This window comes from Salmo trutta, chromosome 27, assembly GCF_901001165.1.
Source record: "Salmo trutta chromosome 27, fSalTru1.1, whole genome shotgun sequence".
Classification (NCBI taxonomy): domain Eukaryota; kingdom Metazoa; phylum Chordata; class Actinopteri; order Salmoniformes; family Salmonidae; genus Salmo; species Salmo trutta.
Window position 1 is genome coordinate 196215 of NC_042983.1, and position 19737 is coordinate 215951.

At 45.8% G+C, this 19737-nt stretch overlaps 1 long non-coding RNA gene across 1 annotated transcript in view; it reads right to left on the reverse strand.

Annotated features, from left to right (window-relative positions):
• Positions 1–327: 327 nt before the first annotated feature.
• LOC115164088 (uncharacterized) overlaps positions 328–19737 on the reverse strand; it is a 22408-nt gene continuing 2998 nt past the window's right edge. Inside the window, exons 2-4 of the long non-coding RNA XR_003869873.1 lie at positions 19488–19496; positions 6364–6369; positions 328–339 (exon numbers count right to left, since the gene is read on the reverse strand). This is a non-coding gene — a long non-coding RNA (uncharacterized LOC115164088). The remainder of the gene's footprint in view (positions 340–6363; positions 6370–19487; positions 19497–19737) is intronic.

A 19737-nucleotide genomic window follows, 5' to 3' on the forward strand; every position in this document is an offset into this window, starting at 1 on the left:
AGTCATCGTTTTTGGTGACAAAAATAGAAAACTGCAATTTTTTGTGAAAATGGTTTTAAAATGTTTTTTTTAGGCATGTCCAGAATGTCGCTAGTTCGGCATGTCCGGAGTCACTCTTTTTGTGTCACGAAAATGAAAAAAAAAATCTGCAATTTTTTGTGAGAATGGTTTTAAAATGTTTTTTTAGGCATGTCCAGAATGTCGCTAGTTCGGCATGACCGGAGTCACTGTTTTTGTGTCACGAAAATGAAAAAATCAAATCTTCAATAATATGTGAAAATGGTTTTACATTTTTTTGGGCCTTTCCAGAATGTCGCTAGTTCGGCATGACTGGAGTCACTGTTTTTGTGTCACGAAAATGAAAAAAAAAAACATCTGCGCTTTTTTGTTAAAATGTTTTTTAAATGTTTTTTAGGCCTGTCCAGAATGTCGCTAGTTCGGCATGACCGGAGTCATCGTTTTTGGTGACAAAAATAGAAAACTGCAATTTTTTGTGAAAATGGTTTTAAAATGTTTTTTTTTAGGCATGTCCAGAATGTCGCTAGTTCGGCATGACCGGAGTCACTGTTTTTGTGTCACGAAAATGAAAAAATCAAATCTTCAATAATATGTGAAAATGGTTTTACATTTTTTTGGGCCTTTCCAGAATGTCGCTAGTTCGGCATGACCGGAGTCACTGTTTTTGTGTCACGAAAATGAAAAAAAAAAACATCTGCGCTTTTTTGTTAAAATGGTTTTTAAAAATGGGAACATATTTTTTCCAAAATTCTCAATACTGCCCCCTAGCCCAGACAGGTTAAAGACAAGACTCTCGTTAATCTAACCACACTGTCCGATTTCAAAAAGGCTTTACAGCGAAAGCAAAACATTAGATTATGTCAGCAGAGTACCCAGCCAGAAATAATCAGACACCCATTTTTCAAGCTAGCATATAATGTCACAAAAACCCAGAAGACAGCTAAATGCAGCACTAACCTTTGATGATCTTCATCAGATGACACACCTAGGACATTATGTTATACAATACATGCATGTTTTGTTCAATCAAGTTCATATTTATATCAAAAAACAGCTTTTTACATTAGCATGTGACGTTCAGAACTAGCATACCCCCGCAAACTTCCGGGGAATTTACTAACAATTTACTAAATTACTCACGATAAACGTTCACAAAAAGCATAACAATTATTTTAAGAATTATAGATACAGAACTCCTCTATGCACTCGATATGTCCGATTTTAAAATAGCTTTTCAGATGAAGCACACAATATTTGCAATATTCTAAGTACATAGCCCAGCCATCACGGGCTAGCTATTTAGACACCCGGCAAGTTTAGCCTTCACCAAAATCAGATTTACTATAAGAAAAATGGTCTTACCTTTCCTGTTCTTCGTCAGAATGCACTCCCAGGACTTCTACTTCAATAACAATTGTCGGTTTGGTCCCAAATAATCCATCGTTATATCCAAACAGCGGCGTTTTGTTCGTGCGTTCTAGACACTATTCAAATGGTAAATCAGGGTCGTGCGCATGGCACATTTCGTGACAAAAAAATTCTAAATATTCCATTACCGTACTTCGAAGCATGTCAACCGCTGTTTAAAATCAATTTTTATGCAATTTATCTCGTAACAAAGCGATAATATTCCGACCGGGAATCTACGTTTCGGTAAAAAGAGGGAAAAACAGAAAGGCGGGGGCGGCCAGTGCACGCGCCTAAGCCTTTTGTCTGCTGATAGACCACTTAGCAAAAGCGCTCGTGTGTTTCAGCCAGGGCTTTGAATTACGTCATTCAGGTTTTTCCCGGGCTCTGAGAGCCCATTGGAGCCGTAGGAAGTGTCACGTAACAGCAGAGATCCTTTGTAATGAATAGAGATGACAAAGAAGGGCAAGAAATGGTCAGACAGGGTACTTCCTGTACAGAATCTTCTCACGTTTTGGCCTGCCAAATGAGTTCTGTTATACTCACAGACACCATTCAAACAGTTTTAGAAACTTTGGAGTGTTTTCTATCCAAAGCTAATAATTATATGCATATTCTAGTTTCTGGGCAGGACTAATAATCAGATTAAATCGGGTACGTTTTTTATCCGGCCGTGAAAATACTGCCCCCTAGCCATAAGAGGTTAACTGCCTCCTACACCAACTCAGAAGCTAGAATATGCATATTATTGTTCAGGTTTGGATTGAAAACACTCTGAATTTTCTAAAACTGTTTGAATGGTGTCTGTGAGTATAACAGAACTCCTATGGCAGGCAAAAACCTGACAAGGTTTCAAGCAGGAAGTACCCTGTCTGACAAGGAGTCGTGCGTCTTGCATCTTTTTATTGAAAAGTAAGGATCTTAGCTGTAACGTGACAATTCCCAGGGCTCCGATAGGCTCTCAGAGCCCGGGAAATAACTGAAGGTTTACGAGGGAGCCTCAGGCTGAAACACGTTATCACCTTTTGTAAGTGGCTGCTCCGAGGACCTTTGAATGAGGCGCGTGCATGAGTCGCTTCTGAGGAGAAATTTTATTCGGCTGTTTAGGCTCAATGCATACTCCCGGTCGGAATATTATCACTAATCTACGAGTTAAATGGCATAAAAATTGGTTTTAAACAGCGGTTGACATGCTTCGAAGTACGGTAATGGAATATTTAGACATTTTTGACACGCCAATGCGCCATGCGCGGGACCGTGAAGAAGCATTCTAGAACTCACGAACAAAACGTCGCTGTTTGGATATAACGATGGATTATTTGGGACCAAACCAACATTTGTTATTGAAGTAGAAGTCCTGGCAGTGTATTCTGATGAAGAACAAGCAAGGTAAGAACATTTTTCTTATAGGAAATGTGATTTTGGTGGAGGCTGACCTGGGTGGGTATCTAAATAGCTAGCCCTGTATTGCCGGGCTATGTACTTAGATTATTGCAAAATGTGCTTCATCCGAAAAGCTATTTTAAAATCGGACATATCGAGTGCATAGAGGAGTAATGTATCTATAATTCTTAAAATAATTGTTATGCTTTTTGTGAACGTTTATCGTGAGTAATTTAGCAAACTGTTAGTAAATTCAACGGAAGTTTGCCGGGGGTTATGCGTTTTCTGAACGTCACATGCTAATGCAAAAAGCTGGTTTTTGATATAAATATGAACTTGATTGAACAGACATGCATGTATTGTATAACACAATGTCCTAGGTGTGTCATCTGATGAAGATCATCAAAGGTTAGTGCTGCATTTAGCTGTGGTTTGGGTTTTTGTGACATGATATGCTAGCTTGAAAAATGGCTGTCTGATTATTTCTGGCTGGGCACTCTGCTGACATAATCTAATGTTTTGCTTTCGTTGTAAAGCCTTTTTGAAATCGGACAGTGGGGTTAGATTAACCTGTTGAGGATCTTATCCCGATCTTATCCCGGTATTGGGATTCATTGTCATGTGACCATGGCGGGGAATTCAAAACTGCAAGAGTAATCATTTCAAAAAATCAAATAATCAACTATTTTCCTCCATTTGAAAGATATATCTCCTAAATCTAACCACGCTGTCCGATTTTCAGAGGCATTACGGAGAATGCATAAAGTTAGGTTATGTGAGGAGAGTACATTGACAATAGCTGCGTGTAATGTTTAGCCAATTCAAAGAAGGGCATCAACAGACAGAAAACTAGCTAGAATTATGCACTTACCTTTGACAATCTGCATCAGATGACACTCATAGGACATTATGTTATACAATACATGCATTTTTAGTTCCATCAAGTTCATATTTATATCCAAAAACAGCATTTACAGTCGCGGTGAAATTCAGAATTTTTTTCGGCTCGAATGCACCCAGTGAATCCAGCATTACAAATCACGGAATTACTATTCGAAAACATTGGTAAATTATAATATTGTCATTCAAAGAATAATATATTATCATCTCGTAATTGCTACCGAAGGGCCAGATCTCAAAATAACTTTACTGGGAAATCACATTTTGTATAAACTGGGTACTATGCTAACAACAATAAGCTATATGCTAAGCTAAGCTAAGCTATACCGTTAGCATTAGCATCATCTAATATCGATAATAACATTCTAAATATCCCCTTACCTTTGATTATCTCCATCAGAAGGCGCTGCCAGAGATCCCAGGTCCAGAACAAATGTGGTTTCTTTTGACAAAGTTCATAATTTATGTCCAAATAGTTAGCGTTCAGTAGGCTCCCACAAAATGAGGTGGGCAGTGTAAAGTCACGTCGAAAAACTAAAGAAAACCTAGTAAATAATCTATTTACGTTTGTTTAAACATGTCAAACGTTGTTTAGCACTAATCTTTTGTTCCATTTTTAACGTGAAACATCAGTAAACATCAGTAATATTTTCACACAACCTATCAAGTGTCTAGAATAAACGATAATGACAAAGGCACTCTTCTCAGATTCATGCGCAGGCGCAAAAAATGAAGTGATGACGTGTCAACTTGTAAGCTTTCTAATTCGGTGTGTATTTATCACAGATGCTTCAAACAACTTTCTAAAGATCGTTGACATCTAGTGGAAGCAGTAGGAGTTGCGAACTGAATCCTTTCTCACTGTGGTATCTTTAAAACAATGACACTAAATAGTACAGTCACAAAATTCTCTTTTTTTTTAATCTATTTGTCACAGGTTTTTGCCTGCAATATGAGTTTTGTTATACTTACAGACACCATTCAAACTGTTTTAGAAAATTCAGAGTGTTTTCTATCCGAATGTGTTAATAATATGCATATCCTAGCTTCTGAGTTGGTGTAGGAGGCAGTTAAAAATGGGCACATATTTCTTTCAAAATTCTCAATACTGCCCCCGTGGCCCGTAGAGGTTAACGAGATTCTTGTCTTTAAATAGCTGTAAAATAGTCATATGTTTGAGAAATTGAAGTAATAGTATTTCTAACGATTCAAAAATCGCGCCACTGGAATTTCAGTAGCTGTTACGTAGGTGGGACGAAATCGTCCCACATACCCCAGAGAGGTTAAATAGCTGTAAAATAGTCATATGTTTGAAAATATATATGGAGCAGATGTAAGAGGTTAAGGCTGCGACCTCAAGTGTCGTACCAGGACCTCTTGAAAAGCGGGTGCTGTTCGATTCACCTTGGTCAAACGATCTACCTGCTCTGTAGCTTTTGTACAAGGACGAGAGTAGTAGGGAGATATATAGTTAGAGAGATATAGTTAGAGAGATATAGTCAACCATACGGACATGAGTGGGTCCTCTGAGCCACACAGAGATGAGCTACTGGCAAGGGAGCCTGAGAGCAGCAAGACACTGTGTCTGGAAGAAGATGACCTGAGAACAAAAGCAATGTTGGCAATGTCTAGATACTGTCAGGAACAATGGGTGAGAACAATGGTAAAGCTGCACATGTCCCGAGGCGAGCGTATCAAACTGGCTCTGCTGAGCAGAGACGCTGGCTGTGGCAAGTCGTACGCTATATCACTGCTAGAGAAGAAGCTAAGGCTCATGAACATCAGTGTGGTTGTGAGTGCCATGACCAACAAGGCAGCGGGCACCCTGATGGAATCCTGCTCGCTGGACCAAGTCTACACATTCCACAAGATGATGGGGTTGAAAAAGGAACTGTTGAACGACAAGCTGTCGCTCGAAGACTTTACTCGGCTGTACTGCAAATTATACTGGAACGTGATGTCTCGGTTCAATACACTGCACCAGTCCGACTTGCCCCCTGAGTGGAACGAGGTGATCACACAACACTCGTGTAGACAACTGAGACCCGAATCGTGTGCTGTGTGTAGTAAGTTGTTCGAGCAGCTGAGGGTGGCTAAGAACCCAGGGGACCTGGCCCCCATGGAGAACACTCCTCCGTTCCTGGGGTGAACGTTCTGATCATAGACGAGTATGGCCTGCTGAACGTGGAGCTGCTAGAGAGGATGCTGTGCTGCCTTGCTCTCTTCTACGGAACCGGAAACGGTCCTTTGATAATCTTCTCAGGCAGCGTCTCGCAATTGCAGCCTGTGGGATCTAATCTGCGCATTTGGGAAACAGAGCGGTTCGAAGGGCTCCTCTCGTCTTCGACTCCGCTCTTTGTCAACAGGCGGCAGTTCAAGGACCCCGGTTACGCTGAGGCGTTGACGTACCTTCAGTTCAACATGGTCACAGAAGAATCGCGTCGCATTTTCTGGAGCCTGGTGTCTGTCAGCGAGCTAGACATTATGGATCCCGAATACGAACCAGACAAGCTGCGGATCTTCCACCAGGATGAACAGCAGATGGCGTTCACGACGAGATACATGAACAAGGTGAAAGACAATGTCCGTGTGGGGGACAAGTTTCTCAGCGTCACTCAAACCCGGACGTCCTACAAAGGACCCAACGCTTGGTACGATGTGCTGAAGCAAGCTGCACAGACGCTGCCCAAGCTCTTTTCCATGCCCAGATACCGCAAAGTGATCCTCCCCATGGAAAGAGACTATCTGAAGGTCGACAAGCTCTGGGTAGGTTGCAAGGTGCGAATGATCTGGCACATGGACTTCAGCGGTATACAGGTTGCCAAAAGAAAGATAAGACCATCATATGCCTTGCCGGGTGGGCAGCAAACAGGGGAGGACCCGCAATCGCCTTCCATGTCAGACACGGAAGGTGTAGTGGAGGGCATTCGTTTCAAGCCGGAAGGACAGTTCAACGAGTTCTACGTGAGAGGGGGCCTGACGGGAACCCTGTACAGGGTCGCACCTTCCAATTGGAATCACATGAACTGGACTGTGACCACGCACCCGTTGGCCTGTCTGTTGGCGATGAACACGTACGACTGCCAAGGCCGCACCGTGCACGGGCAAGTGCTCTACCACCCACCAAGGCATTTCTCAATGTCGCCGATAAAGCCCTCGGTGTACGTTGTGCTCACTAGGGTGGTGAAAAGAGAGGCTATACAAATGACAAACTGCAACTTTGCCGAGAACATAGGCACTGTCGACTTTTACAATGACAGACTGGTGGCTTACCGCAAGAGGGTGGAGATGAACTATTCATCTTGACACACCTATGCAATAAGCACCCAGCCCATAGCCATACACAAAGAGCCTTGGGTGAGGAGGGTTCATTTCAGCTGTCACCGTTGACATTACAACCACAACAGTAGTACAGGAGGCAAGGAGATGAGCTGGGCTACTACGCTGCACAGGCTAACACTGGAAGAGTTGATATGCCTCACGTCATCAAAGTCTCTAAGTGAACTCACTAAAGACTACTATATGAAGCCTAATCCAGTTCAGCTGTTGATCAATAAGGAACGGTCCACGTGTGAGCTGGACAACAGTCTCATACCACCAAAAGCAAGTGCACAGGACGATCTCAATACTTACATCATTCTAAGGTGGTGTCCTTGGTTTTCCCAAACGTTCGGTGTGCTTTCGGATTCAAATCTTAACATGCTTACGATCAGGCTGCTCAGGCTCAACAGTGAAGAAACACCTATTCTCTTGGAGGTACTGACAGCGGTGTCGCTCGTGCTCAAGCAACCCAACGTACCGTACTCTCCAACCTGTCCAGATCCATCTCGAGCAGAGAGATTCATATTCTGCAGCTGAAAGCGCATTGCTGTGATAGCTCATAGTCTGACATATCCCACGGGACACAAGATCCACATCGACTTAGACATCGACTATGTCGTCTACCAGAGTGCACAACCCTATTCGTACATACACACACAATCTCAGTGAACATAGGACCGCAACCACAGACATACCCTACGGATGCTACAAATATGAGTCGGCTAAGAACTACCTACCTGGTGGCCTGTTCCACTTTGTGAAAGATGCAGATTCGTATGTGCCGACGCTACACGGGCTGAGCGCAGACTCACTCGGAACCCTAAAAGAGGTGGCTGTGTGTGCCACCAGCAGCTCCGTTGCAAATAGACCGTTCCTGAACACACCGCACCTGTACGAAGTGGAGCTCATCAACACGGGACACCAGTACATGAAGCAGGGAGACCGTTTCACAGTGCAGCTCCCTAACTGAGAGGACACGGCGGCTCAACGTGAGGTGAACCTTGATCTAGGTTACAATATGTCCGTGAACAAGGGCATATGGGAAGGACTGCTGGCTACCAGAAGAGTGAACTGTGAGGCAGGAGGAGACCCCGTGGAGGAGGTGATACAGGCTATTAAGCACGATCAGGATTTGGACATATTCCAACTTGTTTCACCTTACACACCCCAGAGTATACTGTCAATGATGACACTGGTGGCAAACGGGGCTGACTATCATGAAGTGCCTGATGTGATGAGAACCAGCGCAGCCGCAGCTTTCAACGAGGACTTTGACACTGTTACCATTAGCAGCATCGTAGAGAATGACATTGTGAAACGGTTTCTTAGGACCGTAGTCATGCATGCAATGAACATCGTGGAAAGCGTGCAAGGATTCGCAGGAGGACAGGTGGTGCGAGCCTGCAATGGTTATAATTTCAGCGAAATCAAGACCGGTGACAGATTCATGGCCCAGCTGAACATGAACAGATGGCTCTTGTGAAAGACTCCATTGAAACCTAGATATGGACATTACCTACTCTAGTTTGACTTTGTGTAGTAGACAGTTGCACCCTATCTTAAATTATCATTGTAACCTTGTGCCTAGGCACTCATTTGTATAACATGTTGTGTGTTGTATTATAATAACCGTTGACAAATAAAGTGACTTTAACCGTGTACCTGTGTTACATACTTTTATTTGTTTCACAAACACATACAAATCATACAGTTTCACACCGAATGGTCAGGGGATTTCCTTTTCGGGTTGCGCTCTTGGTTATCGAAGGACAGCTTCTTACACTTTTTAATACCCTTCAGGATATCCTTATCCTGGATGTTGTGGCGTCTAGCGGGGTTAGCATGTTCAACTTTAGCATAGAGCATCTGAACCATGCTACATGTGTCTAGGGAATGGTCGAGTCTGTTGGATACACAGGCTGCGTTAGAGTCACCGGCAGCCCTTCCGGGGCTCACAGCCTGGCCAGTCACGATTGAGTTGTTAGAGCTATGGATGTTGACTGGTGGTTGTTGGCTCTTGGTGGCAGACTCAGCAGCAGGAGCACTCTCTTCCTTCCCACACGCAATTGCTGTCCACCATTGATCGCAGCGCAGATCGCTACTGATATTGTGTGGTTCAACGGTCTTGTCTTTCAAAAGGGTTATGCACCATTTTTCCTCCTGAAGACGATCCATTCGCAGTTCAGATCTCGAGTCGTCTCCCTTGTTACTCAACTATGGCGCTGGTATGGAAACAGAGTCTAGCAAATCACAGGCCAATGTTCAATAATACCAGTATGCATAGGAGTACAGTAATACACTGATCCAGACGTTTATCCAGTGAACCAGAGTCACTTGCTATTGTCCTGACTTTGGGCTCTCTCTCCAGATCCGTGTTGACCATTGCGGTAGACCATATCATATGCCACGTAGTGAGACTGGTTGCGTCTTTACTTAATACAAGAGAAACCCTCTTCAACCTAACATCATCGTGGTCGCTCTCATAGCTGCCCAGTAGAGCACGTAAGCGGGCGCACCGCAGAATAGGGGCGATGTGTACAACATGGGGACAATAGCCAGATGGGCCGTGTTGTAGAGGAGCAGCAATGCCATGAGAGTGCACCAGAAGACTGGAGGTGGGTTGTATTGGTCATAAGGGTGAAAAAGTATCTGCCCGCCATGTCTAAACGCTCGCTTGCTGTAGCGCACCTCGGGGCTGTTGACCTGAGACAGTCTCTTCTCCCTGTGCAAAGCCAGTGCCTCACCTTTGCTCGTGGTCGAGACAGCCGAGCACTGCAACTGCCTGGTCCTCTCGATTATGGTGTCCAGTTTAAGGCATACGTAAGATGTGACCAATTTCACAGCAGCAGCCAAGAAGATCAACTTAAACCCAGCTAGCCACATTGAGTTGATTGCCACCAGATCCCCAAGTGCCAGGTCGTAGGACAGGTAGACAATGGAAAATGAGACAAAGTATAACCGAGTCCCTTGGTAGGGTGACATGAGTTCAATTGGATCGAACTAGTCTGACGAAGCCAATTGTGTTAATCCAGACAAACACTAACGCTGTCCATTTTAGAATTGGGAACAGAGAGGGCCCTCGTCTGTCCGCGCATTCAATCCAAGAGACAAGGACCTCGGTAACACCGCAGACTTCGTAGTATAGCCAGGTGTAAATATAGGTGGCTAAGAAGAATATTGCCATGACCACTTTCTGGGAGACGGCTACACCAGCCATTGGGTCCACGATCACGATGGTATCACTGCCACAGCTTCGTCTCTCCGAACTCAGGACGGTAAGAATGGAACCGCTCATCAAGGTGACGCACACCATGAGAGACCACAGGCTTCCGAGTACACCCCATGCAAAAAAGGTCAACAATCTCATAATGTGTAAAAAGATAGTGGCAGCAACCAGCAGGGTTGAGATAGCCTTGACTATGTTGGCAACTACTCGCTTGACACGCTGCACCTGCCCACAGGTCCAATTGAGCCAGCATACGATCGGAGGTAGGTAGAGGGGATGAATGTTTGTTGTAATCATAGTCCTGTTCAGAGAGGCGAACATGATCACGTCATGATCAGGTAAAAAGGTTCTGGGTAACATTGTATATGGTAGGTTGGAGCAGACGCGACAAATCATAAGGTATTGAGTCTACGTGTTTCATGCGTGTTGACAAAATCAATATTTGGGACTCTAAGCTTGCTTTAGCACTCTAGCCGAGTCACCTATGTTACCCGACAGCGTGGTGCTTTCAAACTTGGACACTGTTTCCTGTCCAATTGTAGTCATCCTATTGAACACGGTGTAGTTATAATATCTCCACTCACAGAACCCTTTGCACCTGAAGGTGTTCCCAGTCCTGTTACCTATATGTACGTAGTAGCAGTTTTGGCTGTTTCGCAGGTGGTCTTGCAGTGCGTCTTCGTCTGGGACCCAGACAAGACCTAGTGTCGCACCGGCTTCGTCTCCTAAAACTGTAACATTATTTCCCGTGGAGGGTACGGATTTCGCTATTAGGTATAGTTTCCCAGCGTGTATAGCATCCTCCCCGGGAACTGTGGTGTTTTCCACCTCGCCTGTGTGGTACACCGTGCCCGATGTGGATGCAATTGAGCCCACCAGCTGCAGAACCCGCCTGACCATTGATGGCTTTGACACGATAGAGTGTAGTACGAACCATAAATGGTCACTTACAATCGGTACGTTCTTAACAATTCCACCTCGGTGGCTGACTCAGTGGCTGATTTCATCTCGGCTGCTGTCACCAAGATATAGAATATATCTCCATATTGCATTAGCCAGACTGTGTACGGTACCATATTGGGAGTATACTACTTGTTTTGTACATCCTTTGAAATTGTTTCTATTATATGTGTTGATGTATCCCATAATCGAAATAAAGTCTTACAAAACATCCTTGGGTGTAAAGTGTTTGTTTCCTTTTATAACTTGTCATCAGTTGAGAGGGTACGTGATTGAAGTCAAGATTACCCAGGGCTAGGTTGTTCCATTCACCCTTGTAGCCGTTCAGCCCCGATACCAGCACCTGGTTATCGCTGCGGTCATCAGTCACCAAGTTCCTCCGTGAGGAAATTGGCTGGGTTAGGACCACTGTCAGAGGTTGTTTGTTGAGCATGAAACAGATGGACCTCTGCGTGGTCATAGTAGGATACGGTATAGTCTCGATGGTCGAGTGTCAGATTGTTGTAGACTGTTGGAAGGTGTGTGTCGTTAGTGGCTTGCTTACTGGCGTGTAAACAGTTTATCATCATAACCCATTCCCAGTAGATCAACTACCATGACAAATTATACAAGGAAACAAACACTTTACACCCAAGGATGTTTTGTAAGACTTTATTTCGATTATGGGATACATCAAGACATATAATAGAAACAATTTCAAAGGATGTACAAAACAGGTAGTATACTCCCAATATGGTACCGTACTACACTGTGGTACTGACCATGCAGAGGTCATGTTTCATGCTCAACAAACAACCTCTGACAGTGGTCCTAACCCAGCCTAACCCTGCCATAGTCGCCTGATGTGCTGGGGGCTGAGACTGTTGGCTGTTGGCTGACGAGGTTATTGCTGTCGTCATCTCTTCCGTGTCCATGGTGACCATGTCACAGCTCTCCTCGCTTGAGCTGATATTGCCACGCTTTGAGATCTGCTTCGTGAGTTCGCGTAGTTCGTTCATCAATTTAGAGACACCACCAGGATCGTGTTCATCACCATGGCTTGTTTGCGCGCACGCTTATACGGAGTGTCTCTCGCTAAACTCTGCAATGTATCCATACTGGACTGGTTAGATGTGGCCTCCTGTGACACCGAACTGCGCTGCTGTTCTACAATTACGTCTCTTATGCTGGACTTTATCGAATCTATCATCTTCTCTTGCTCTTTCTGGGAGATTGCCTGTCTCTCAGATTCTTCCTTGTTGTACTCCATGGCTATCTTCCTCCTTTGCTCCTCAGTCATAGTCCCGTACTGAACAGATTTCCCACCAAGATTAGGTGAACCGCTCGGGTTGTACATAGTCTCCCCCCTGTAGAACCCTTGCCCCGTCTGCTGCTGCTGCTGAGGATTCCACAGACGTTGGGCTTGAGGTTGGGTAAAATTCTGAAGTGCGGGGACCGAATGCATGAAACTCTGGAGAGCTTGGAGTTGTGCTTGCGACTGCTGATATGGTTGATTCTGAGGCAGAGCCGGCTGCGGCTAAGGGAGATTCGGCTGCTGCTGCTGCAAAATCTTGATCAGATTATCTATTTGGGTCTGAGTAACGGCCATTGTATCTTCCATCTGTTTGTGATCAGGCGCTAGCATATCTCCTGTAGGGTATGTCACTCCCCTGTTAGTATCTTCGTCAGTAGGTTTAATACCAGCGCAGAGTTTAGTTGGGTGCGTTGGGTGAAATCATTTGCTCCTTGCATCGTGAACAATGTGTCCGGATCGTCAGGACATGTCAGTCTCTGAGTTAGTACGGTATTCTGAACCTTGATGGCCTCTAATAGATCCTTCAGCGCTCGCACCTCGGCAGCTTGGTGTAGCACGGCCTTCCTTAGGGAACCACATACAACCGGCGCCGTATCCTTCGAGTCGATGCCCGCGTCGAGAGCCGAGTCCTTCAGTGTGGAGAATCCCATCCTGGTCATTGTCTGGGTCAGATATTGCCCTGTCACCATGGTGCAAAAGCAGCCCGGTCTCATGGGCACAGAGACTAAACTACACTCTTCCGCTATGGGGCCGCTCTTGTTATCTCCCACTGTGCCTAAGCTGAAGGCGATACTCATCTCGGTATTCAATACGCAATTGGTGTACTCTGTGTCATCGCACGCCACACAGTAGTACAGGTAGGTTTTGTCAACTGACCTACTGTGCACGTGCCAGTAACACTTAACGCGACCAAAGTCCTTTTTAACCTTGTGTAGAAATACAGCCTTTCCGGGTTGAGGCTGACACGCTCCAGAGTAAGCCATGTCGTTGCTCACAATGAAATCTTTCCTCGACTCTGGGTAATTCTCACCCTGAGACACTCCATACACGCTACACACCCCAATGAGAAACTTGTCACTCTGACTAGAAACAATAGTAGCCATGGCCTCTGTGTAATCGGCATCGTTGGTGCCGTAGCACTCTGCGCAGAAGATCGGCACAAATAGAGACAGGTCGGAATGCAGAGGCCCTTCAGGGTACTCGCCTCTATCTGCATAGTCGACTAGGGTCATGCTGGTAATGTTTACCACAGCTCTCTTGTTGTCCTGGGTTGACACTTTCACAAACGCGCACATGTCTTTCTGGCAGAACACGGGCCCTATCCTAGACCCCCGGCTCACCAAGGGTCTTGCAGAGGAGGCGAAGATCTAGGCTTCTGTCACCTGTCTCGGTTACTGCGAACCCGACTGACAACGGTCCACCTTGGTGTTGAAGATACGATTGTCTCCCCAGACAAAGTCCTTGTCAAACTCGACAAGTTTCCAGAGCACGAGACTAGAAATGTGTGTCACGGTCTCAACTGTGCAATAGGGAGGTGTACAGGTTACAGGGAAGCTGTGCCTTTTGCTCTTGGTTTGGGTACGCGTCAGCTCGAATATCAGTTCAGATAGCCTCATAGAGTCCGACAAGGACATTTGGAACATGCCACGTAAGTAGGCTCTAGTCCTGCCTTCGTCAAGATCACTCTCTTTAACAGGTGTAGACGAAGCGCCTTTGCACCATTTACAATGCGCACTGTTTACTATGACAATTACGTGTTTGGAACTGACACGGAATAAACAGTGGCCATCCCACAGTGAGCTGCAACACGACCCTATAAGCCCTCCTGCCACAGTGCATTTATCACTTTCGATAAATCCAGCCACAGCCAGGTATAAGTCTTCGTTTTTACCAACAGCGGAAGATGGCAGAACGGGCTTCCTCTTCACCTTCTTGCTCTTCCTCTCCTTCTGGGTGTTATTCTCAGCAGCTTCCATCATCGACCGAGGGTGGTCGAGTCAGCCTCCCGGAGAGAGGAAAACTGAATAAGAGGGTAAGGGTTAGACCCGAACGGGATGACGCGAACACACAACCTCAGACTAAGAGGCGAACGACAACTGCCTGCTACAGTCACCATCAGGCTACCCCGGGTGAGATGCGAGCATCAGTTTCTATTAGTAACCCTAACATGCCTCGCGATGGCTATTCAGAGTCCTCAGAGGATGGGGCCCCGAACGACGGTTCGTCTGACACGAGACCTGCATCGAAGAGAGGATATTGTTCCGATATGGCAGTGAACGCTATATTCCACATGTTTCCTGAGCCCGCGGAGCAACAGGATCAGGAGCTGTACAAGCTCAGCGAGAATGACCGCTTCTTACAGAAACAATACCCTATGCTATATATGAACCTCAACGCTAGCGAGCATCCTGCCATAGTTGAAGTGCAGTACGACAATGAGGGTATCGGTTGTCCCGTGTGCGAATTAGACAAGAACACATTGGACTCCATCAAAGTGCTGAAGTCCCATGAGGTGAAAGGTTACCTCGACTCTTACAACCACAAGTTCACAGAGCAACAAGTCAACATTCATCTAGGCCACACCATGAGGGATGACAATGTCATAGATGTGATACAGAACGTGTCCATCGACCTGATTAGCAAATCGTACTCGCTAGCCAATGCCGCTTCTCTACGCATCATGAACCGCATCACCACTCACATGGGTAGACCGCTTTTCGTTCCGGACCATGACGTGGCTAAGGTTCACAATGATGCCGTTAAACAGTTCATTGGTCTTGCCTCTACATGTCAAGCCTTGATGAAATACAAGCACACCGACAATGACAGGGTTCCAGCTCCTAATCCTCTGTTAACTTCTTACATCTACACGTTCCGCTAGCGGAACGTCTGCTCCAATATCCAATGATGGGCGGGGCGCGAAATTCAAACTCCTCTAAATCCGAAAACTTACACTTTTCAAACATATGACTATGTTACAGCTATTTAAAGACAAGACTCTCCTTTATCTAACCAAACTGTCCGATTTCAAAAAGGCTTTACAGCGAAAGCAAAACATTAGATTATGTCAGCAGAGTACCCAGCCAGGAATAATCACACAGCCATTTTTCAAGCTAGCATATCATGTCACATAAACCCAAACCATATCTAAATGCAGCACTAACCTTTGATGATCTTCATCAGATGACACACCTAGGACATTGTGTTATACAATACATGCATGTCTGTTCAATCAAGTTCATATTTATATCAAAAACCAGCTTTTTACATTAGCATGTGACGTTCAGAACTAGCATTCCCACCGAACACTTCCGGTGATTTTACTAAATTACTCACGATAAACGTTCACAAAAAGCATAACAATTATTTTAAGAATTATAGATACAGAACTCCTCTATGCACTCGATATGTCCGATTTTAAAATAGCTTTTCGGATGAAGCACATTTTGCAATAATGTAAGTACATAGCCCGGCGTTACAGGGCTAGCTATTTAGACACCCACCCAGTGTAGCCTTCACCAAAATCACATTTCCTATAAGAAAAATGTTCTTACCTTGCTTGTTCTTCATCAGAATACACTGCCAGGACTTCTACTTCAATAACAAATGTAGGTTTGGTCCCAAATAATCCATCGTTATATCCAAACAGCGACGTTTTGTTCGTGCGTTCTAGACACTATCCCAACGCTAAATCTCGGCCACGAGCATGACGCAAAATATGACAAAAAATTTCGAAATATTCCATTACCGTACTTCGAAGCATGTCAACCGCTGTTTAAAACCAATATTTATGCAATTTATCTCGTAGAGAAGCGATAATATTCCGACCGGGAATCTGCCTGTCTGTAAACTGAGGAAAAAACCAAAAGCCGGGGGCGGGGCGTGTCACGCGCCTAAGGCTTAGTCCATTGACTGACCACTCAGCATTTGCTCTCGTGTGCTTCAGCCAGGGCTTTGAATGACATCATTCCTGTTTTTCCCGGGCTGTGAGACTCCATTGTTGACGTGAGAATTGTCACGTAAGAGCAGAGATCCTTTGTAAACGACAGAGATAATAAAGAAGGGCAAGAAATGTTCAGACAGGGTACTTCCTGAACAGAAGCATCTCAGGTTTTTGCCTGCCATAGGAGTTCTGTTATACTCACAGACACCATTCAAACAGTTTCAGAAACTTTGGAGTGTTTTCTCTCCAAAGCTAATAATTATATGCATATTCCAGTTTCTGGGCAGGACTAATAATCAGATTAAATCGGGTACGTTTTTTATCCAGCCGTGAAATTACTGCCCCCTAGATGTAACAGGTTATAACCCTTTCAGCAATAATAAGGTACTACATATAACCTTACCATATCACAGTGTGACTGACTGTGTTATCCCAATTTAGTTTATCGATCACAAAGACTTGACATTTTATTCTGCCTCGAGCCCTTCACCGCAACCCCAAATAGCACCATGAGGCTTCTGCTAGTGATCTACTAGCTGCACTATCTATTACATTACAACGGAACGACTTGACTAGTGTAGTGTTAGTGAGCCAGCTACTTAGTTGTCTTTGCATCTAAGATAATTGTGTAGATAATTGTGTAGTTTAGAGTAATTATTAGTAAGTAGCCAGCCGCGACGCCAGACGTAGTCAACACACCTAGTCATCATTAATCCACTGCTAGCTGGCTAGCCAACAGCTAGCCAACCGTTACCGACTAGCAGCCCGGTAGATACCAATACTTTACAACGGAACGATTTGACTAGTGCAGTGTTGGCTAGCTAGCTACATAGTTGTCTTTGTCATAGCTTGATAATTGTGTAGTTTAGTAATTACCGAGGTTAGCTAGCCAGCTATTGCCGTCCCCCGCGACGCCATTTTTCCTAACCCAGCCAACTAGTAACACTGTAGAAACTAAAATACATTACAAAGGAACGTCTTGATTAGTGTTATGTTAGCTAGCTACAAAGTTGCTTTTGTATCATGACAAGGTGTAGTACTGAAACTATCGAGGTCACCTAGCCAGCTACACCTAGCCAGCTACACGGTCAAACAAAGTCAACAACGCAGCCACTGCTAGCTAGCCTACCCCACCAGCCAGCAGTACTGTATCATTTTAGTCATTTTAGTCAATAGATTTTCTGCAACGTAAGCTTAACTTTCTGAACATTCGAGACGTGTAATCCACTTGTCATTCCAATCTCCTTTGCATTAGCGTAGCCTCTTCTGTAGCTTGTCAACTATGTGTCTGTCGATCCCGGTTCTCTCCACTCTGCACAGGCCATACAAACGCTTCACACCGCGTGGCCGCTGCCACTCTAACCTGGTGGTCCCAGCGCGCACGACCCACGTGGAGTTCCAGGTCTCCGGCAGCCTCTGGAACTGCCGGTCTGCGGCCAACAAGGCTGAGTTCATCTCAGCCTATGCTACCCTCCAGCCCCTAGACTTCCTGGCGCTGACGGAAACATGGATCACCACAGATAACACTGCTACTCCTACTGCTCTCTCCTCGTCTGGCCACGTGTTCTCGCATACCCCTAGAGCATCGAGCCAGCGGGGTGGTGGCACTGGAATCCTCATCTCTCCCAAGTGGACATTCTCTCTTTCTCCCCTGACCCATCTGTCTATCTCCTCATTTGAATTCCATGCTGTCACAGTTACCAGCCCTTTCAAGCTTAACATCCTCATCATTTATCGCCCTCCAGGTTCCCTTGGAGAGTTCATCAATGAGCTTGACGCCTTGATAAGTTCCTTCCCTGAGGATGGCTCACCTCTCACAGTTCTGGGTGACTTTAACCTCCCCACGTCTACCTTCGACTCATTCCTCTCTGCCTCCTTCTTTCCACTCCTCTCCTCTTTTGACCTCACCCTCTCACCTTCCCCCCCCACTCACAAGGCAGGCAATACGCTTGACCTCATCTTTACTAGATGCTGTTCTTCCACTAATCTCATTGCAACTCCTCTCCAAGTCTCCGACCACTACCTTGTATCCTTTTCCCTCTCGCTCTCATCAAAAACTTCTCACTCTGCCCCTACTCGGATGGTATTGCGCCGTCCCAACCTTCGCTCTCTCTCTCCTGCTACTCTCTCCTCTTCCATCCTATCATCTCTTCCCTCTGCTCAAACCTTCTCCAACCTATCTCCTGATTTTGCCTCCTCAACCCTCCTCTCCTCCCTCTCTGCATCCTTTGATTTTCTCTGTCCCCTATCCTCCAGGCCGGCTCGGTCCTCCCCTCCTGCTCCGTGGCTCGACGACTCACTGCGAGCTCACAGAACAGGGCTCCGGGCAGCCGAGCGGAAATGGAGGAAAACTCGCCTCCCTGCGGACCTCGCATCCTTTCACTCCCTCCTCTCTACATTTTCCTCTTCTGTCTCTGCTGCTAAAGCCACTTTCTACCACTCTAAATTCCAAGCATCTGCCTCTAACCCTAGGAAGCTTTTTGCTACCTTCTCCTCCCTCCTGAATCCTCCTCCCCCTCCCCCCCCTCCTCCCTCACTGCGGATGACTTCGTCAACCATTTTGAAAAGAAGGTTGACGACATCCGATCCTCGTTTGCTAAGTCAAGCGACACCGCTGGTCCTGCTCACACTGCCCTACCCTGTGCTTTGACCTCTTTCTCCCCTCTCTCTCCAGATGAAATCTCGCGTCTTGTGACGGCCGGCCGCCCAACAACCTGCCCACTTGACCCTATCCCCTCCTCTCTTCTCCAGACCATTTCCGGAGACCTTCTCCCCTACCTCACCTCGCTCATCAACTCATCCTTGACCGCTGGCTACGTCCCTTCCGTCTTCAAGAGAGCGAGAGTTGCACCCCTTCTGAAAAAACCTACACTCGATCCCTCCGATGTCAACAACTACAGACCAGTATCCCTTCTTTCTTTTCTCTCCAAAACTCTTGAACGTGCCGTCCTTGGCCAGCTCTCCTGCTATCTCTCTCAGAACGACCTTCTTGATCCTAATCAGTCAGGTTTCAAGACTGGGCATTCAACTGAGACTGCTCTTCTCTGTGTCACGGAGGCTCTCCGCACTGCTAAAGCTAACTCTCTCTCCTCTGCTCTCATCCTTCTAGACCTATCTGCTGCCTTTGATACTGTGAACCATCAGATCCTCCTCTCCACCCTCTCCGAGCAGGGCATCTCCGGCGCGGCCCACGCTTGGATTGCGTCCTACCTGACAGGTCGCTCCTACCAGGTGGCGTGGCGAGAAGCTGTCTCCGCACCACGTGCTCTCACCACTGGTGTCCCC